This window comes from Magnolia sinica, chromosome 10, assembly GCF_029962835.1.
Source record: "Magnolia sinica isolate HGM2019 chromosome 10, MsV1, whole genome shotgun sequence".
NCBI lineage: Eukaryota > Viridiplantae > Streptophyta > Magnoliopsida > Magnoliales > Magnoliaceae > Magnolia > Magnolia sinica.
In genome coordinates, this window is record NC_080582.1 from 57,763,374 (window position 1) to 57,786,658 (window position 23,285).

At 39.4% G+C, this 23,285-nt stretch overlaps 1 protein-coding gene across 3 annotated transcripts in view; it reads left to right on the plus strand.

Moving 5' to 3' along the window:
* The first annotated feature begins 510 nt into the window (after positions 1–510).
* LOC131216859 (vacuolar protein sorting-associated protein 26A-like) overlaps positions 511–23,285 on the plus strand; it is a 76,218-nt gene continuing 53,443 nt past the window's right edge. Inside the window, exons 1-3 of one of the 3 annotated variants that reach the window (XM_058211450.1) lie at positions 511–667; positions 15,052–15,151; positions 19,104–19,239. The gene's annotated coding sequence lies outside the window, so the exon portion shown is untranslated. The remainder of the gene's footprint in view (positions 668–15,051; positions 15,152–19,103; positions 19,240–23,285) is intronic. The other 2 variants (XM_058211449.1, XM_058211451.1) reach the window with 2 other exon arrangements.

Below are 23,285 nucleotides of genomic sequence, written 5' to 3' on the forward strand. Positions count from 1 at the left end.
GGCAGCTCAAGGGACGGCGCAAATTACCTACTGACAGCAAGGTTGACAGTGCACTGCGGGCCTTACTATGATGCATATGTCCTGTATCCGCGCCATTCATCTATTTCTTCAGACTATTTGTTAGAATGAGTCTAAAATTAAGGCAGATCAATTTTTTTGAATTAAGCTAATAATTATATTTGCTTTTCATTTATGTGTGCGTGACATGATTAACAATTTTGGATGAAAGATAAACATTACAGCCTTAATAAGTTTTTAATGGCGGGCATCCAATCACCACTATTTTCTTACGAGATGGACCAATCAGAGATTTGTATTACGATAATTTTTTGGCCCCTGCTCTTATAATGATTTTGAAAAGTGGATGGATGGCGTAGATAGGACACGTACATCACGGTGGGCCACGGAGCACTTGTAATAGACATCTGCCTCCCGACGGTGTCAGTACGCAATCCGCGTCCGCTGTCGACCGAGCCACGTCTAGAGATAGAGAGAGAAAACGGTATTGGCTTTTACCCAAATCCACCCTTTTTAATACTGTGAAGAGGACCGTGAGAGGTTTTTCTCACAGCTTCGAAAGCGGTTTTTCTGAAAATACTTGCCTTGTACTGTACGACTTCTGAGGAAAAGGGGGAGTGGAAAAGCGGTTTCCCGAAGCAGTTTTCAGGTATACATGCCGGTTTAGGTCTCCATTCGCGGTTTTCCTTCTGCAGAAGAGCGGTTGTACCCCGTCATCCGTCATTTCTCCGGTTTTTTCATCCCTCTTTTTGACTTTTTCTGTAGATCTGTAGAATTGTAGATTTTAACGTTGGACGCGTCCGATCTTTGAATAATCCGCTATTCTTTTTTCATCTCCGTTTCTCGATCGAATTTCTTCCGTTTTTACCGGTTTTTAGCGGATTTTTTTTTTTTTTTCTTTCTGACGGGTATTTATTTATTTCTATTTTCTCTGAATATTTGCTGCACAGATGAGTGAATTTTCGTTTTCTTCTCCAGACATTTGAAGTTAAGGGCCTGTTTGGATTCAGTGAAATTGTGGGACAAGAAACCTGATTTCTCGAGAAATCATATTTCCGTTGTTTGTAAATACCAAAATCATGGAAAAGGAAGGGAAACTCAATTTCCCACACAGCTAATTTTTCCTCAAAATTGTCCTTTTATTTTCACACCAAGACCCATAAGAAAGGACATTTCCTTTCCTATGTTTTCTCACCAGGCCCCGTCCATCCATTTTTCCAGATCATTTCAGCACTGCACAAACCAAAAAATGAAGCAGACCCAAATCTCAATCTCAAATGGACCATACTATAAGAAACAGTGGCGATTAAACGCCCACCATTAAAAACTTCATAGGGTCCATTTTATTGTTTCCATAACATTTATTTTCCATCTAAACTGTTGATAATGTCACACTATCACGGATGAAGATAAAAAAAATCACTATGATCCAAAACTTTATGGCCCACAATAAGTTTTTAATGACCAGCCACCACTATTTCCTATTATATGGTCCACTTGAGATTTGGATTTGTTTCATGTTTGGGATCATGCCCTAAAATGATCTGAAAAAATAGATGGACGATGTGGATATAGAATAACATCAAGGTGGGCCCCACGGTAAAGGCGGCACCGTCTTGGCTGTGAGGCTGGTGCTGCAACTAATCCGCTACCTGTTTTGTCACAATTGGATTCTTCAGTGGCACCTTGGTACTAGGTAGTGCAGGTTAGTGCTGGAAAAGCTTTGTGGGCCCATCATGATATAACTGTTTTATCCATGCAGTTCATCCATTTTTCCAGCTCATTGTAGGGCATGAGCCCCAAAATGAGGCAGATCCACATCTCAGGTGGACCACACCATAGGACACAATAGTGATTGAATGCCCACCATTAACAACTTCTTTGGGGCCACAAAGTTTGGATCAAGCTGATATTTATGTTTTCCCTTTATACAGGTCTGTGTGACCCAATCAACAAGTTGGATGGCAACTAAACATTACAGTCGGCCGTATAAAGTTTTTAATGGTTGGCGTTCAGCCGCCATTGTTTCCCATAGTATGGTCCACTTGAGATTTGGATATGCTTATTTTTTGTGCTAATGCCCTAAAATGAGTTGGCAAATTCGATTGACGTTGTGGATAAAACGCACATATCATGATTGGGCTCGCAGATCTTTTCCATCAACTAAGTGAAACTGGAAGGGTCATTGGCACTGCTGTGGGAGCAGATTAGGTGAGACCCCGACGATGGTGCAACCCTAACCATGGCACCCACCTTTATGTATGTTTTATGTATTCATGCGGTCCGTCTGCTTTTGCAGATCATTTTAGGGCATCATCCCAAAAAAATGAAGCAGATCCAATTATCAAGCGGACCCTACCATAGGAAACCATAGTGATTGAACGCCATACCATTAAAAACTTCGTAGGGCACCATAATGTTTCCTTAATGTTTATTTTCCATCCAATCGGTTGATAAGGTAACAAAAGCCTAGATGAAGGTACAAAACAAATATCAGCTTGATTCAGAACTTTTGTGGTCCATTAATGGTCAATCACCACTTTTCCCATGGTATGATCCACCTGATAATTGGAGTTATTTTATTTTTGGGATAGTTACCTAAAATAATATGAAAAAACATATGGATGGTGTGGATGCGAAATACATACATCGAGGTGGGTCCCACGGTAAAGGTCCCACCATCTTGGGTGAGTCTACGTCTCTAGTTGTTTTTTTTTTCTAGGGTATTGAGTAGATCTGTAGGGTTTTTTTTTTTCTCTGCCAGTCTCTAAACTTTGGTTTTCTGTTTTTCCTTTTGTATGATGCTTTTAAGGTTAGGGTTTAATCATGGTTTTTCTTCAGCGGCATTTTTTTAATTTGATTTGTGTTAAAGATGAGTTTGGAAATTCCTAAAATTTTTTATTTTATTTTATTTATGTGTTTCTTTTGTCTAGGCCATTTTTGTTGGTTTTAGTTCATACATTGATGCAGCCAATGAGCATTTTGCTGATATTGCAGTTCGTTTTCTTTTTGTTGCTTCTTTTGGCATTTGGGATTAGAAAGTAAAAAATTCCTAAAATAGACTATTCACTCCTATTGCCACCGAGAATCAACTCTAGTCTCGCTTCTAAATACAATATTGAACTAGTTGGTAGTGGGAACGAAAAACATAAAATGACTTTAATGACAGTATTGAACTCATGAAAAAGAATGTTAGGGTTTATCGATCCAATTTATGATACATCAACACGAAAGTAGCATTGGAGGTTCATATCCGAAGAAGGGAGCTTATGGAGGCAAGTAATCACATCTAAGTACAAGATGGAAGATGGGGGATGGCAAACTAGAAGATCTTCATTATATCGAGCATCAGGAATTTGGAAAGCTGTTATATCAATGGTCCCATTGGTCAAATCCAACTTTTCCTTTGCCCTTGGGATCAATAGTTAGATTTGGTTTTGGGTAGATCATTGGTGTGGCAATGGCCCATTGGAGCTGAATTTTCCATCTTTAGTGAGCCTATCATCCTCGAGGGATGTATCAATAGCCAATTGCTTCTCTGTCACGGAGGGAGGTGGAGTGGGGTGCCCCTTGTGTCGTAGGTCTTTATATAATGACGAGGTGGAGGGCTTCGCAAGGCTAACGATGCGTCTTCACAATATTGATCCTTCTCCAAGCTCCCTAGACCTATTACTATGGAGTGAACCTCCCTCGGGTGTGTTCTCTATTAAGTCCCTCTATTAGAAGATTCGGACTTCAGGGAATTCGAGCAAGGGTGAGTATTTGCATGCCTTTTGGTTTTATGGGGCTCCCCCTAAGGTCGCATCTTTTGCCCGGTTAGTTTGTCGAAAGTGTATTCTCACCGTCGATAATCTTCAGAAGAGGCCTATGATCCTTCCGAATGTTTACCTTATGTGCATGAGAGACGTGGAGTCAATTGATCATTTATTCATTCATTGTAGATATGCTCATCAAGTGTGGTCTCAACTGCTCAAGTCTTGCTATTCAAATTGAGTGATGCCCTCGTTAGTAGATTTGTTGCTCAAGATGTGGCATAATGCTCTGCTTCCTAAGAAGACTTAGCTTCTTTGGCATCTATCCTTGCTAGTGGTTCTTTGGAACATTTGGGGGGAGCAAAAACTCTAGATGTTTTTGCAACAAGGGAGGCCCTTGGGAGGAATCTATTTGGAAAATTAAGAGGGATGTTATAAAATGGGCAACTAGTTCTTGTAATGTAGATGCCTTGGTTGCGCATTCTATTTTGGATTGTAATTAGACCATTATTGTTTTCTTGCGTGGCTTGTACTCTGTCAAGGTGCTTTGAATAAAATTTATCCATTATCATTAAAAAAAAAGGTAACATCATGGTCCAATAGTCACAAACTAGCACCAAATTGTATGTAGTAATGACCTCTGCATTCATTGCATGCATTTGGTACTCTTCTTGAAACCTCTCCCATTTCAATATTTATTCATGGGCAGTGAATCAACGACCATTTAGCTTACTTCCAAGGTTGTACGATGTCAAAACCAAGGTACTCGCAAGCGTACCAGTTTGAGTGGAGTGAAGCAAGTTCATGCTTGATCTCTATTTTTTCTAATATTGCCTTAATCTTCAACTCGGACAAGATCCTTTCTGGTAGAAAGGCCTAGTAAACTACAATGAAGGGATTTATGAAAAAATCACAAATTATGGTGAAATGCCAAAATGGCTAGATCTAATTAATATGGAAGGTTGTACAACGCTAAGATGTAGGAGTTCCCAATATTTGCCTTTTAAGCAATGGAGGATCATTTCACCTTTGAGTAGAAGGCATGTGATGCAAGGATGGACATGATGTGGTCGAGCACCATCTTCCTCAAGGATAACTACTCCGAATCCATGGAGTTTCTTTGAACTCCTCACGGAGTTTCTTCGAATCCACGAGGGGAGAAAATAGAAAACAATTTCTAAGAAATTTGAAAATTAATTGATTGTTAGTTGTCTAATGTGTATGTCTCTATTACACCATTAATAAAGAAAAAAAAAGGCTAAAACAAAATTCGTAATTACTAAAAATAGTAAAATTTTAACTCTAATAAAAATCCTAATTCTAGTAAAACTCTTCCAAATCCTAATTTCTAAAAATAAAAATTCCAAATAAACTTTGGTAGAAGAGTCTTAACATAATTACAAATTATTTCTAAAAAAGAAGAAAATTTAAAACTTAAAAATAAGAAAATATTAAAAAATTGGAATTATTAAAAATAGTAATTTTAATTTAAAATTTTGTTTTTGAGCTAAAAGCGCGCATTTTCTGACGAAACAGACAGTCGCACCCACTTTATGGGTCAGTTCATCTCGGATGGCCCGTTACAGTAAAGATTGATAGGTTGTGCGTTCCGTAACGATACCTGGATCAAAAGTTATGGCCAATTTACGATTCACCTTCTTTTGGTCAAACCATGCTAGGAATGTATCTGTGCTACGTCCTACATCAGAACCCTCCACTTGGAAAAAACTCGTCCTCGAGTTATTCAAGGGACTTCACTCATAATACTCAAATAATTTCTTGCGCCGATATTTATCAACCTTTTCCTTGTACTTTGCATTAGGCTTTTAAGCTGACACAATACATGTAATCATGCTCTCCTTGACTTGACTAGTATGGATCAATTCCTTCATTTGTGCCTGCAAGCTCTCGCATTCTTTTTGATAATGTGGGCAATTAGGTAGACTTGCTCCTGAGACAAGATCAATATGGTTTTGTACATCTCGTATCGGATGTACTTCCTTAGGGAGTTCATCGAGCATAATCGCATTGAACTCGTATAACAATGGTTTCAAATCCTCTTGGATATTCACAGGATCCATATATTTTTCCTTTTCAACTAATGCATCTATATCTCTTGTCTTCTTAGATTGTTTAATAAAATCCTGTTCGGTTATGAGAGACAGTTCATTCACTTTAGAAGTCTTGGGTTGGTTCTCTGTTCCCATAGGGGCCACATGTCCGCCACTAATGAAGTCTGAGGTCTTTTCTCGCTGAATAATGAGATTTCTCTCCATAACCCCTTACTGATCAGCTATCATGCCAACAATTTTGGTTTTGTCGGAATAATACTTGATAGTAATCTCGATGCAGGAATTGCATGCGTAACAACTGCTTCATTCGCGACCACGTGCGGATTGGTGTCTTCATCTGTCTCGTCCGTTTGAGTTAAAGTTGTTCCCATCAAACAAAAGCTCCGCCCTTCAACTTGTAAACCACAAGTTTAACTTTCTTCTCTTCCACGATGTCCATGTAATCGAAGAAACGTTCTACTTCAAGCACCCAATCGAGGAAGTCGTTGAAGTGGAGTTGGCCGTTGAAACTAGGAAGACCGACTTTCATCTTGAATTCTCGATCCGTTCGATTTATCCGATCAATGCTTCATCCGGGATGTTGTGGAATCATGTTGCTGGATCCTACATTTTCAGGAGTGATCCTATGGTTCAATGCTGGCACTGTCTTGCGATCAGTGCGATTACGAGTTCCCGCACCTACTGGGGGCAGATCACCGTCATGAACACGGAGCTGCCTTAGGGCCTTCGTCATGAGATTGATGACAGCATGCGGCCCTTGCATGACTTGCCGATTCTCTCGCTTTGTTGCTTTGAAAGTCGTTGCTGTTAAATGATAATTCCCTGGAGCACCATCCATGTGATTGTTGCTCGCACCTTTGTTAGATGCCATTATCCCGAAGAAAAGCCTCGATCTGATACCATTTGACGCTGGGATGGACATGATGAGGTTGAGCACCGTCTTTCTCAAGGATAATCACTCCGAATCCACGGAGTTTCTCTGGACTCCTCACAGAGTTTTCTCGAATCCACAAGGGAAGAAAATAGAAAATAATTTCTAAAAAATTCGAAAATTAATTGATCGATAATTGTCTAATGTGTAGCTGTCTCTATTACACCATTAATAAAGAAAAAAAAGCTAAACCAAAATTCGTATTTACCAAAAATAGTAAAATTCTAACTCTAATAAAAATCTTAATTCTAGTAAAACTCTTCCAAATCTTCTTTTCTAAAAATAAAAATTCCAAATAAAGTTTTGCTAAAAGAGTCCTAGCATGATCACAAGTTATTTCTAAAAAAGAAGAAAATCTAAAACTCTAAAAATAAGAAAATATTAAAAAATCGGAATTACTAAAAATAATATTTTTTCCTTAAAATTTCGTTTTTGAGTTGAAAGTGCACTTTTTCTATGAAATGGACAGACGCTACCCACTTTGTGGGTCAGTTCGCCTTGGATGGCCTGTTACACTAAAGATTGATAGGTTATGCGTCCTGTAACGATACCCGGATCAAAAGTTATAGCCAATTTACAATGCACCTTCTTTTGGTCAAACCATGCTAGGAATGTATTTGTGCCACGTCCTACATCAACATGCTAACCAAATTTGTGAGAGAGAGAGAGAGAGAGAGAGAGAGAGAGAGAGAGAGATGTGCAAAACACGAGCATGTAAAAAGTGGCATTTTCCAATTCCCGCATTTTCCAGGTGGGACCTGAACATTGTAATTTCAATCCATGTGGCTACTCTCTCACTATGGATTGTGGTGCAACCTAATTTGGTCATTTCCACTCAACTGATTAGGTTATTGTAATCTATTTCAATCCAGCCGCTAACCGCAAACTTAATTTTTTTTCGAGGGATTTCGCTTTGGCCATCCATTCGATAACGAATTAGACCATTTCAATTCGATTCAATTGAGCATCCAAAGGCATCATAAATCTCTTTCAATATCAAATCTCAGTATCGAATCCCTTCTGACGATCTGATCCTGCATTTGGATGCACCATCAAATTGAACTGTGATTACTAGTCCAATAAAGTGGAAAAAAACCAAATTGCAATTTCCTTAGCATTTGAATTGACAATATGGGCTTCCAAATAACGATTGGTAAATTTCAAGTAGGGCTTGAAGAGAACACAATCACAATTATACCAGGAAAGATCATTGTTGTTCGTGCTAGTGTTTGTGATTGGATTTGCTTGTGCATCTTAATGCATCCCAACGAATCAAATTTTCGAAAGAGAAACAGAAATCAAATAGATGAACACCATGTAATCGCTTAGCTTCTTTTGTTTCAAGAAAAAGGTATGATATATTGCGAAATTACCATGAAGCCATTCGCGAAACATGATCGATCGGTAGAGGAGGAGATCTTAGAGAAGGAAATAACGTACCTTGGAAGGGATTTTTGCCACGATCCAGGAAGCCAAAGACGCTCAAATGGACTCGCTGCAGTGAACTTTTACATTTATACTCGCCTCACATGTGCGAACAAAGAAATGAGTGAGAAAGATCCAAATCGTTGGTTAGGCGATCCTCATCATGTAGATGCCATGTATTAAAAGTCAAGCTGATACGATTAATTGGTGGCCTACATGAGCATAATTATTTTTGATCAATGCCACACGTAGGATTATATGGTCATGTTTTGAGAACGTTTTGGGGAGTGGGAAGAAAGAAGAATGAAGAAGCTGCAACAACAATAGAAAAAGAGGGAGAAGTAGAAAACCAAATATGTTCCCCCCCCCCCAATTTTCTTTTAGGGTTACTGTACGTGATGACTTTTATGGGGACCGTAATGACTGTTATGCCTTGTAATGGCCGTTATAGCCCTGTAATGGCCGTTTTGGTTGTTGTTTTTTTAATTAAAAACTGAACCCCACCGTTTCAACCCCATATTGCGTGACGGTAATTGCCGTTACCGTTATGTACGGCCGATATGTAATCGATTTGGTACACCTTGGGGGCAATGATCTAACACAGGCTTAGGGAGACCCCTTTGGTGGGTGAGGGAATTTTAGAATCCAATTAGGAGACATAAGAAATCTGTCCAATAGGGACATAGACTGGAGATTCTTGGTTATTAGACTTGGATGTTTACCGGATTATGACTAAGGACCCAATCAACAAATCCTCTCATATCAGCAAATACCCGATCCTCATGGAGTTTCTCATGCACAAATTCGATAACATTAAAATCCCCACCCAACTATCTTCTTTATGTGAGAGACTTGGATTCCACATCACCACAATACCTCCCGCAACCCCTATCGAATCAAGGGCTACACAATCAACAACCTTATGACCTCACAGAGACTGAATGATACTTTATTACTTGAAGCTTGGTCTCTTGAAGGACCATAATACTAGCCTTAGACTGCTTATTGATCGACTAGACCAATAATACTAGCCTTAGACTGCTTATTGATCGACTAGACCTAAGGTTGCTTTTGGGGATAGCCAAGCCCATGCACATTCCAGGAGAAAATCTTCATTGGGCTATCACTCTGACTCCTCTGCCCCTCTTCTCACGTTGAGGAGTGACATCCAAGGACCCTTCTGGATTTCCCCCCAAATTAATTATTTCCCTACATCCCTTGGTAGACTTCGAAGATCACCTACACACATTTCTGGATGGTAGACTAGTACCTTTTTGGACCATAAGTTGGAACAACACCATGATGCTTGATCCATCTTTTGCTCCCAACAGCAGCAACCGGGCCTTCCACACTATCAAGGGAAAGAATTGGATCATGGTGATTCGTGGGACTGATATGAGCATCCTCCACACAGACAAACCGAATAGGAGGAACGTCTAAGGAGTCCTTTACCCTATCATGGGGAAAACCTGAATGACACTCTAAGGAGGCATCCCAGACCTCTTGGACCCTAGCCCAGGAAGGATAGATAGGTGAATGAGGAGAGAAAGGAACCATGGCTAGAGGAACATCACCACCCAAAACGGTACCACCCATTGATAAATCCCTCTCGACCCAAGTGGACTTGAAATGGGAAGGAAAGGAGGACGAGGGCGGAGTATGAAATGAGTCCGAATGAAAAGGGGAGGCGAGGTTAATATCACATGTGAGAAAGCAAGAGTTCTCACATGCCATAACATTGAAGGATTCCACATACTTTGGGGACTTCACACAACTAGGGAGAGAGGGGATGGCACCTGGCTCCATAAGTAGATGACTTGAGCTAGCTAGCGAGGAGGCAAAGGTGGGAGAATACTTGTCGGAGTTGTCAGAGGAGTCATCATCGCTAGACTAAGCTCCACGTCTTCCCTCATTAATAAAGGAGAGGAGACATCTGTTGTGTTTCGTTTGCTTTAGTTGGCTTGAGGAGGACACGTCACAATATTCATAGCAGGAATGATTGTTGATTGACCATTGTTTGTTGAATGTTGTATACAGTGGATGTGTTTGTGGTACGTAAATCATCATATAAAACAATGCCTCATATTTTCAAATAGCTCTGGTTCACTCCATGTTGTGGTCTCCTCATGGCTTTTGAGACCCTTGTGTGAAAATTATTCATGTATATTTGGGGTGGGCCGTGTGCTTTGGCACTCCTACTCAACCACTGGCCATTATGATTTATGAATATCCTGGCTGGCTGGTTCTTCACACTCCTGATGCAGGACAATTAACCAATTGCTCTAAAAGCTCGAACTGTTAGAGTATGACGAATTAATCCATTTATCTCATAGCCCAGACCCCACATCTTATGGGTTAAGACCTCGGCCAAACTCCCTTCGTGGGCCCCAAATCACATGGTCCGCCCACCCCGAGTGTGTCCCCACATCCCACAGGCTACCCCATCGAGCCTGGTGTGAAATGCGCGTTAATCACCCCTGGTACGGAGTCTCGAACACGATACCTCCCTTGTGGGCCCCAAATTGCATGGGTCACCTAGCCCGAGTGTGTCCTAGCATCCCACAGGCGACTCCACTCGAGCCCAGTGTGAAAATGCCCCTGCATTAACTCCCCCTTGGAAGAAGTATCCGATAACGCTACAAGTTTCGCTGGTCGGAGATACGGAAACAATATCATTATCATCGATAACCGGAAATGCGAGGAAACATTAGGGAAAAATGGGGAGAATGGTGGATTTTTTTCAATCAAACTTCATGAGATGCTAGAATACATATATTTGCACATTTAGGAATAAAAAATTGAAAAAATAATATATACATAATAAGTTTCATTTAATGGGGGCCTAAAGGTATGTAATGTCTATAAGAAATCAGTCCAATAGTAACACAACAATTACTTAAATCTCATTAAATCAATTAACAAGCAAACAAACATGTATGATGCATTCATACATTATACATCCATGTATAAATATGCATATAATTTATAAACACAATACACATGCATGATGATCCAACCAACCATCCATTCATCCATCCCATCTAACCTTCCATCCGATTATTCATCAAACCATCCACCCATCCAACCGTCCCATCCATCCATCCAACCATTCCATCCATCCGTTCATCCAATCAACCAACCATCCATCCAAACATCCAACCATCTCATCAATCCATTCATCCAACAAACCATCCACCCATCCATCCATGCATCTAAACATCCATCCAACCATCCCATCCAATCATCCAAACGTCATCCATCCATCCATCCAACCATCCCATCCATCCCATCTATCCATCCATCCATCCAACTAACCATCCCATCTAGCCTTCGAGCGACAAACCACTCTTGATGCATTGATGGTCCTATGCACATGTGGTTGTATTTTCATTAAATTAGAACCATTAATTTGTGGTCCCCACCTTGATGTATGTGTTTTATCCACTCCGGCCTTCCACTTTGCGAGATCATTTTAGAGCATGAGCTTAAAAATGAGGTAGATCCAAATCTCAGGTGGACCACACCACGGAAACAATGGTGATTAAACGGCCACCATTAAAAGTAATTACGGCTTACTGTACTGTTTGTTTGCCATCCAACCTGTTGATTAGGTCACATTGATATGGATGAATGGAAACCACAAATAGTAGCTTGATCCAAAACTTTTGTCGCCCCCAAGAGGTTTTTAATGATAGGCGTTCAATCACCACTGTTTCCTATGGTGTGATCCACTTGAGATTTGGATATCCCTCATTTTTGGGATCATGCCCTAATATGAGTTCATAAAATGGATGGACAGAGTGGATAAGTACGGAGGTGGGCACCGACTGTATCACTACTGAATTCGAGTCCCTTTTTATTATCGGACATGAATTGCTTGCGACAGCTGTGCTCGGAAGTTAGGTGGGGCCCACTGTGATGTCTGTGAGAAATCCACGCCGTCTATCATTTTTGCCAAATCATGTTAGGTTATGAGCCCAAAAATGAGGCATATCCAAAACTCAAGTAGGCCGCAAGACAAGAAAAAGTGGGTAGGGCTGTCGAAGCCTCCTTGGGTCCACCGTGATGTTTATATGCCATCCATACCGTTCATAAGGTCATTCCTGTTGGGATGAACTAAATCACCAAAATATTAGCCTCAGCCAAAACTTTAGTGGCCCCACGAATGTTTCGATAGTGGACATTCAATCCTCAATGTTTCTTGTGGTGTGGTCCACCTGAGATTTAGATCCACCTCATTTTGGGGTCAACGCTATAAAATGAACTGGTAAAATGGATCAACGACGTAGATATGTAATGCATACATTGAGGTGGGCCCCATGGTCAAGGTCCCATCCACATCATTGGTTTAGGGTCGCAGCTAAGTCACGTCCCTCAAAATAAGGAGTGCAACTTGGCTGCAACCACGGAACTAGCTATGTGGGTTGGACCGTGACTGTAGGGCCCTCATCAATGCATGCATTGTATATCCATACTGTCCATATGTTTTTCCAGTTTATTTTAGGGCATGGTCCCAAAAATGAAGCAGATAGACCATTAAAAACCCTCAGTGGGCCACAAAAGTTTTGGATCAAGCAATGTTCAAAGTATCGGTATCCCAGCCCCGTAATTTCACCATGGATTCAAACCCCTCTTTCATCACATAAGCTCAAACTGTGGTGGACCCATAACTCGGAATAGATTCTAGAGTGATAGGACAATGGTCTGACACAGACCAAGTGAGTCTTTGAACTACACATAAACACATTTCCTCCCACTCTGATGATATGAGGAATCTGTCTAATATGGTTAAACACCAGATCAAACTCATTATTGGTCCACGTGTATTTCACCCTTCCCAGAAGTAAATCAATAAATCCGTGACTATTTATCCAGTCAATAAAGCCGTGTATACTGCTTTTGTGGTGCAGCTGGTTGATGGGAAGGATCCGCCCAAGCGTAGGCACCTTCAATCTAAACACGAGAACCACACACCAAGTAGAAAGAAGCAAGGTAGAAATTTTCATTCAATTCAAAGGTGCCTAGACGCTACTCATCTCAGGCCCTTATATAAACTTTGAAACATACATATAAGGAAAATTCATAATATCATTGACAATCAATGACTTATTACAAATATGGAAAATAAACAAAAGGGCTATGAATAATGGATTATTCATAGCTAACTGGTTGATTTCGCTACCTACCTACCTAAATAGGAGGCTTGGGCCTCCTTATTAATGGGCCAACTGTTGGGCTTGAACTTAATGGGCTTGGGCATGACTCATGGATCGTGGGCCCAGATCAGGCTGCATCATTTTGATTCTGGATCCGCCCATTTTCTCTAATGAAATTATGGTGACAGTAAAGTCGCTGCCCACACACCGTGGAGAACCCATTTGGCATGCACAAAATCTAGCTCTACCCAAGAGATCTGCCTTTAGTTTAGATCATTCTGGTAAAAAATCCAATTGCCTCCGCCATTCCCTTCTCTGAGCACAACCAAAACAGAAAGTGAACTGAGTCGACAATCTACCGTCACTAAATCGTCCGGGTTCCACATTACAACAATTCCTCCCACTGCTCCCACTGCATCTAATGCTACCACTCACAATTACAGCATCCTCACACTAGAGTAACCAAGCCACTGTCCATGAATTGAATCTTTGTCTCCTGGAAAGTTACCACTTTTGCTTTTGCACTAATGCATAATGCCTGCTTCACTTGGGCTCTCTTCATGGGCAGCCCAGACCCCTTGTGTTCCAAGATAAAATTTTCACTGGGAGTAAACTGACTCAACAATCCACCCTTGACCTAATCATCTGAGTTCCATATTACCACAACTCCTCCCAATGCCCCCACCCCATTCAAGGCTGCTCAATCATACATACGACACCCTCACACTAGCATAACCAAGCCACTGAATTGTATCCGTCTCTTGGAAAGTTACCAATGTGCTTTCAGACTGATGTATATCTGCTTCCCTTGGGTTCTCTTCATGGGGCAGCTCAGACTCCTCACATTCCAAGATAAAATTTCTGTTGGGTCCCCTTTTCCACCTCATTTTCCTCAAAAGCCGATCTCTCCTCTCCTCAATGGAGCACTAATTCTCTGCTCTTTTCTGTTTTTCTCGTAATTGACTGATGATGTTAGATTCTGGACTGCTCCTCCCTTTCTTCTTCCTTATTATTATTTTCATTTTGCTTGTTCCAATTCCTTTATTTTAATCTCTTCCTGTCCTCTAAATATATAAACAAATGCAGGCATATCTTCCTCATTCTCAACAGAAGACTACTACCATCTTGCGAATGCAACGCCATTTATTCGATAAGCTCTCATCACGCACAAACTGAACACTCAGCCTTCCCCGATGCTTCCAAGATTCTGTTGCATGACCTCCGCTGCTTCTCTGGCCTTCTTCTGCCATTATCCCTCCCCCCCCCCTCTCTTTCCTCCCAGGCTTTGAATATCAGGAATTTCCACTTCAGATATAAGACACTGAATCAGGAATCACACAGAATTAATCAATTATGCTAGTCGATTGATCAATCGTAACTGAAGAGGGCTTTAATTTGCAAACTTTATTGCAGCTCTTTCATTCCTTTACTCTGGCCCTTTTGCAAATCACCCATTTTCTCCAAATTGTTTCTATGTAAATTTTATCCGTCATAAATAAATGATTTATCCCTTTTCTCCAAATTGTTTCTTGCAAAGGAAAAAGGTGTGCTCAACATTGGTTGATTTTGTCATAAATTTCACTTTTGAGATCCCTTCCATTCTTTTGTTCTTACTAGGCTTATGCTTCAATGCCTTCGTGCCACGCTAATCTTTAGTTTGTGATGTTGATTAACATTTCGTGCCTTTTGAATCATAGGTGACTTGCTAGCTTAAGCTTGGTGGTCCATCTTGGGACATGAATGCTCTTCAATTTTTGAGTTTGTGTGCGCTCTATGAATGCCCTGTGGATTTTCCAGGTACATGACAGACATGATTCATCATAAAAACTATGTCAATTTCATGGTTTATAATGTAATGACATTTTTTTTTTTTTTGCATGTTTTGATCAGATATTAAGTGGAACACTAATACTAAAGATCAAGTGAGACTTTTTTTTTTTCCAAACATTTCACCATCCTAATATAAAAACCAAGGGAGATACATACATACATGGATCTTGATGGCTACATGCTGTGACTTGTGAGTGATGGTGAGTGACTAATTGGCAAAATGACTAGTTTTCTTCTTCTTACATAAAAACGACAAACCTGACCACAGTAATAGTTAAGAGAACTGCCTCACAATGATGCTCAGTTCCCAGCTATTGGAAGGGAACAATTGCATCAAGTGGCAAAAGAAAAATGAATGGCAAGAAACACTCTTTTCTTCTTTCTTGGGTATTTTTAGAAACAACAATTTTTGGCCATCTCTAACTTTTCCTGTTTTTCTATCCAGTGTTGTCTCTTATCCTTTTGTCTCAGTCTTAGTTTGATGGGCATCACATATGACTTTTGGTAAATTAAAGAAAACAAAAGTAATATTATAATAAACTGTCCCATATAAATGGGAAGAGAACTCATCACATTCAAGCAGTGGCACCAAAATGGTGCCATACCATCCCTACCACCAACATGCCACTTGTGTAGGAAACAGTACCATGAAGGTGGTAGGCTCCACTTGTGTAGGAAGCAGTACCATGAAGGTGGTAGGCCCCAACATGAAGATCACTCTTCTCGAAAATCAGGCTGATTCGCTCTCTAGGTGGATACACACCTGTATATTGAGTTAGATTGTTGATTGTCCATCGATTCCAATTGAGTGGACCGGCCTGATTTTGTGCCAAGTGATCTCATCTTGGGGCCTACTGTTTTCATGGTAGTGATGTCCTACACAAGCAGCATGTTGATGGAAATGATAGTGTGTGAGTAATCCAGGGTTCAAACCCTGGTAGCGTTACCTCTCAAAAAAGAAAAGAAAGGTAGTATGGTACCGCAACTTGTGGCACCTTGCTTGTAGATGATCAGTTCTCAAATTAGACATGTTGCTGTACAATCATACTGCTGGGTGTGCTTCCTACAAGGGAAATGATCACTTCTTGGTAGGTTTATTTGATTCCCAATTTTATTTGGAAAAGAAGATCATATCTTGTTTTCGTTTTGATCTTGGGAAATGCATCTCCATTGTACATAGCCGTTTCCTTGCAACTAAGAAATTTACTTTTTTTTTTTTTTTTGAAAGGTAACAATACCAGGGATTGAACCCTGGATCACTCACACCCACTACACTGTCTTTACCAGCTCACCAACGAGAAGGAGACAAGAATAAAACATTTTATTTTCTTTGGAAGAATTAAAAAAGAAGTCACCCCCCCCAACTCATTTGACTTTGTTGATTTTGTTTTACTCTTGGTGAGTGACCATCTTCTTTCTTGAGTTCGATTGACTTAGGTTCATATTTTTTCTTGAGTTTAAAGTGGTGATTATATCTTTGATTCTTTGAGCTGAATCAACTGGTTCAACTCACAAGTTTGGCTTGGCAAGTTCAATAAGAGCTGATAGTGGTGATTTTATTGTTTGTTGTGCGCCGTGCTGTTGTCAAGTTTCTGTTGGTGAGTGGAGGTCTAATGAGCAATTTAGGTGGTTAATATGTGCATTTTATTTTAAAATTTGTTTCCTCATAAACTAATTCCAACTATCACTAATTCAAAAAAGATTCTGCAAACTTGGATTGGCACCCATTATATCGGATGGCAAAGCTAAAGTTGACTGGGTTGACTTTACATGATGACTTGTTTGGGTCGTTTTCCAGGATTATTTTATGGGATAGTTCAGAAGTAGAACACTTGAGCATCCAATTTAAATTTAGCATGGTTAAGTTTGTTTGACTCATGGATTGATTATCTACTTAGTTGGATCTTATAAAAATCTAATAGGAGCCTTTGCTTTATATCTCTAAGTCTGGTGTTGGTTCTATCCATTGTGTGCTGTAAATGCCGTTACATAAAGGCAACGGTTGCAACTGTTACATGTTATGGGGTCGTAAAGGCCGTAATGCCCATTACAAAAAAAAAATCCGTAAAGGCTGTTACAATCTCTGTAACAGCCTGTTACACCCCCTGTAAAGGTCGTAATGGCCCCATAACGGTCCATTATGAGGCCGATACATGTTTTTCGGATTTTTTTTTAAAAATAAAATAAGAGAGACCATAACGGCTGTTACAGCCCCCGTAATGGCCATTGCACCCTATATTATATCGTAATGGTGGTGGCTGTTATGGCCACCATTACTGTTATGGAATACCTTGGTTCTATCTTTCCACTCTTTGATCTTAAACAAGCATGGAAAATCACCACCTAAGCTAGAGATTTTTTTTAATTTATATTTTTATTTGTGGGAAATCAGGGTATCATTGTAGATCATAAAATTTTATAGTTTATAATGCATCGGCTTAGGTTATGAAAATTGTTCATTCTTAAGGTGAGAAAAAGGAGAAAGAAAAGCATAAAAAATGAAGAGCAAGGGAACCAAATTCTTGGTGCAAGCTAGCTAAAAAGTGTCAGTCTTTTTATGGTACTTGCTATTTCATTTCTCAATGCATAAAACAAATAACCTGAAGGAAATTTGGAGATGATAGGACAGGTGTAGACTTAGAATGACATTGGTAGAGTGGCAGAGTGGAAGTGGAAGTGGGATCCTGGTGAAGTGGAAGTGGGATTCTTCGATGTAGGATAGAGGTGGAGAAGGAGAATGACACCCGTGACAACTTGGTTGGCAGAGGATATCTGTCGTGATTAGGGATGGACTTAGGTGAAGGAAAGCTAATCTCTGGAAAGAGTGGGTCACACTGTTCATTTCAGACCTTTCCCCTAATCCTTCTGTCTCGGGTGGGAAAGGTATTTTCAGGATTGGTAGGCAATGCTTTCTGTATCGGTATCAACGGATGTATCAAACCCTTGGGATACATAAATATATCAGTTATTGCATGGGAAATATTAGATGTATTGTGTAATGTTTCATTGTTTTTAAGGAACATTGGGAAATTGGTTGAATTTTTTAATGAAACTTCAGGAGATGTTAAAAAAGACATCATTTGGGTTTTCAATCCAAAGATTAGGTAGAAGGGTTTTAAAACAAATAAATAAAAGATCAAGGATTCAGGAATCCACTCATAGAAATCATAATATTCAATTTACTAGTTCAATATATAACTCAATTGGAATCGAAGTCCTATCTTATCAAATCGGAAAATAATTTGGTTAAACCAATCATCAACACCAATATGAATATGAATTCAATTGAATGATTCTCTCATGAAGCACTCAGATCTTAATTACAGGGAATCAAAAGCGTTTAAAGCACCCTTAGGCAACAATAGATCAATCAATTATACAGATTGAAACATTCTCCAATTCAAGCTAAACAATTGTTAAATTAGAGTATTCATTGTACTTGTAGCGCACAACAAATCAAGAAATAAACAACTCAAAGACTTTAAAGTAAATCCAAATATATTTCAATCTATTATCATCACTCAAACCAATGATATTGAATCAAATAAACTAAATAATGTAATTAAACTACAAGCTTCATCCCTTAACCTTTGCTAAGAGATTAGTTTACCATGGCTAACATCTTAGAAAGAAAAACAAGACTAAAAAGGCAAACTAGATTTGAGGGATCAAAGAAGAAGGACGGCTCTGTGGAGCTCTACCACCCCTAGGTCTTTCTCCCAAGCCCTAATTCGTGTTTTGGAAATCCTAAAACACTCATTTAACTATAGAAAATTCGCACCGACTCGAAACTGAATTCAAATTTACGCGCTTTTGGCACACTTCGGTCACTCCGAACATCACTTTGGCCGCACCGAATTAGTTTCTCAGTTGCGGACGAATTTCTTCAATATTTATTTGAAGTTTTTGTCTCCCTTAGGTCGCACTGAACTCTCCTTCGGTGGCACCGAACCGGGCTTTGGTTGGACCTAAGTGTTGAGTTGAATTATATTTGAAAATCATTGTTTCTCGCTGGACTGTTCTGTGCACATTCGGTCGGACTGAACCAACCTCAGGTGGGACCGAACAATATGTTATTTCTGTTAATGCACTTTGTGATTTTGCAGTCTTTTTTCTATCATTTGTCTTTTGTTTTCTTGGATCTTTGGCATGTGAATTCTTCATTATTGTCCTCCAAATATCCAATTCTTAAGCTTCTTCTATTTTATCTCTTTTTTGAGCTCTAATCTATCCTTTTAAGTACATTTATATTTAGATAAAAAATCACCTCACATGTAGAAAACATATATAATTATATCGAATTAACACCTAAATGCCAGGAAAGCTAATATAATTGAGAGGATAAATATGCAATATTTAAACGTTATCAATACTCATGGTTGATATCAGAAAGGAATTGCATAATTCCGATGTCTTCACGTTGCTTCCATACTGTTCATAATTAGTTTTATAATTAGAGGGAACGGAATAATAGAGGTCCAACTCATCCCACATACCTCGAAGAGCAGATAATTACTCCTTCAGGGATCTTGAGTCTTGTTGAAACCTTATAATGTCTGGGATAAATGTGAACATTCATGATATATTCTGAGCTTCTGAGTACATATTGTGAAGAGTATCCCATATCTTCTTAGCTAAGGTTAGAAACATAACAGAATTACTCACAGTTGGTTCCATACTATTAAGTAGCCAAGCCATGATTTGGTAGTTTTCTTTGTCCAAGACTTGAAATTCGCATTTGGAGAATCTGGAGCTTCGTCCAGTATATACGATAGTCTATCTCTTCCCCCCTAAAAACAACTTTACAGATTGTGCCCACTACAAGTAGTTGTTCCTGTTAAGCTTTACAGTTTTGATTAACAAGGGATGCGATTATGAAGGTTCCACACCAGATCCTGAAGATATCCTGTCCTCCTTAAGGGTTCACACACAAGAACCTAAGAGAAAAACAACTCGGAGAGAGGACCACAACACATAAACAATAAAAAAATCTACATAATCGTAATTCTAGATGTTGTTTGAGGGTCCAGAAACGGTGAAGAAGAATCAATACAACAACAAGAGTCGCAAAAGGCTCAAACTCGACACAAACACTACCCTACACATGACATTCAACCATCAACAGATACATCGTGAGTTCCAGTGTACGTTTAGATCCCCACGGACCCAAAAAAGGTACAATTGGCCCTTTGCTTGGTCCACAACATCCTCAAATCGTTTCCACTCCGATAAACTACTCCATAAGGAGTCAAACACAACACATCCGATCCAACATGTGAGGAGAATCCAAGAAAATAGCTACTGATTTGAGAGAAATTGAAGAAAAATCTAGATTTAGCTTTCTTCTGCTGGAGGAGAAAAAGTGGAAAACATACCTTAAGTGGGCTTTAAAAATCTCACAAAAGCCACCATTATTCTTCTAAATTCAAGAGCTATTAAACTATGTTCTTCCCGATCAAAACGGAGCCGTACGGATCGTATGACAATTAACGTCAGCCGTATGGTTGTTGATATTATCAGAATCCTAAAGTACTAGTCAACACGAAGTTCCTTGCTTTGAAACCAAGTTGGTTTAAGAGATTTGGGAAGAAGAATGAAGAAGAAATGAGAAGAAAGTGAAGGAAGGAAGGAGGAGAGAGTGTATAGTTTTCGAAAGAGTCACTTGTTTGTTAGAGAACCAAAACCCCAACACACTTTTGTTATATTACTAAAGAGCACCTTTACATACTCTTGAGGAGCACAAAAAGGATTGTGTACACAACACACCCACACACCAACATTATATAATTACATTGCATTACTTCATCTTTCCTATATGGCCCACTGAATCACAGATGGATATGATTTTTGGGCCTCATGTGTAAATTTTGGTGTGTCATCCAATGGTTGGAGTGGATTTCATATAATCATTATGGGGGGCCTTGTAAAAATCAAGGGTGGACATCTCTCTCCAAATTGTTTCCTTTGTTGTGGCCCACCTGAATCACACGTCAACTTGACTTTTCGGCCATGTGGAGGTTTGGATTCAAAATCTTTAGAGGATAACTATTTCAAGTAGGGGAGCGGGCGTCTTATTTGTCATGTAGGTGGCAATGAGCACTGCCTCATACCAATCATTGTTTGAGGTATCCCCGATATTATCGAAATATCCCCGATATTATTTGTATCTCTAGCTCGACGATACCGATAACACGCAACGACAACGATAACACAGTTAGTATCAGAAATTCTAGGTATTGGTGATGTATTTCTAAGTATCGCTAATGTATCGATATCGCTAATATTTTCCACTGTGTAAATTCTAGGTATCGCTTGTATTGTTAATGTATTGATATTGCTAATGTATCGCTGATATTTTTGATTGTGTATATTTCAGGTGTCGCTTGTATTGCCACTATATCAACAATATTTCGAAAATGTTGTCAATGTATCGATGTTGCCAAAAATTTGTTTATTAAAATTTTTTATTCCTAAATATGCAAATATGTGTATTCTGTATCAATGTTGTCAATGCATCTCCTGAAGTTTCATTGAAAAATTCTACCATTTCCCCCTTGTTTCTCCAATATTTTCTCGCATTTCCGATTATCGACGATATTATTCTGTATCCTTGGCTAGCAAAACTTGTAGCGATACTGATACTTCGAACACTGATCCCAATAGATTTAGGAACCAATATTTCTATCATAGTTGGTCCAGCTAATTCTAAAAGATGGTGATATTTCCATTCAATAGTGCCACATTTGGAATTGTTTTTTGGAAATCTATGCCATGTTCAAAGAAATAACTCTAAAAGTCAAGACATAGGTATTCCTTGGCATTGTTAGATTGGAAAAAGTTTATTTTGGTGTCAAACTGAGCAAGTGCCATCTTAGGAAACATTTTGGCAATAGAAGAAACCTCATTCCTACTTTTCAGTAACTAAATCCATGAAAATCTAGTGCAACCATCAATAAATGAAGTAAAGTATTTATGACTAGAAATTGAAGCAATTGGGGTAAGCCCACACACATTAGGCTTACTCCAATAAAAAACGGTTGGACTTTTATAATTACTTGGAGAAAAAGGGGCTCTATAATGTTTTAACAATTGACTAACTTTGATGCAGGACATGAAGTTAAATATGACATGCAAGAGTTCGAACTTTAGATCATACCAATTTTAAACAATCACAAAATTTCACATCCTACATATGATCAAATATTCAAAAGGGGAATCTATGGGGGTCCAAGCCTACACAAGTTTAGGGCTGGATCAACTAAAATTATAAACCAAACAGGTCCAAAGGAGTGTAAGATTCATCCATTCTTGCAAAGGATTGTTCCCCAATTCAAGAGATTTACCATGTTTCAATTCGGGGGAAAATCTAGCGTTTACAAAATTAGGGATAATTGGGATTTGAGATTCTTTAGGGTTAAGGACTTGGATTTAAGGCTAAAGAGGAGGAAAATAGAGGAAAGAACCTGAGATGAGCCACGTGCGTGGACAACAGTTGGCCCTGGGCGCACGTGCATGACCACTCGTCCGCATGTGTGTGGTGCCTACGAAGTCGGAAAGCGACTCCTAGGCTAGGATTGGCCAGGGTAGGACTGCATCCATGCCAAATTTCGTGCCGATCTGATGTACAGTTTGTGCTTGGTGCTCCGCCGAAGTTTTAGCCCCTCTAACGGGTTAGAATCTGAAAATTTGTTGTAGAAGAGAACTTGGGTACGAGAAAGGGTGAATCTAAAAATAGGAAGGATGTAGAAGATGATGGATGTGGGGTGTAAAGAAGTGGAGATGATTTGGGATGATTGTGGCTTCGCACCACGGTAGTTAGCCCTTCAAGAAAGAGAGAGTTTCACACCCAATTTGATTCTTCAACCCAAAGAGATAGAGGAGAAGAAAAACACAGAATTTTTATTCATAAACTTCATTGAGAATACTGACATGGGGTTGCTTATTTATAAGAAAACCCTAAACCCCAAAAGACAATTTTACCCTTGCACCATTTGTGCATACTAATACTTAAAGTTGAAGTAAAGAAAATAATAACTAATCTATGTAATCAAAGCCGTTTATGATGTTTCTAATAACGAGAATAGTCAAAACTCAAAATCCT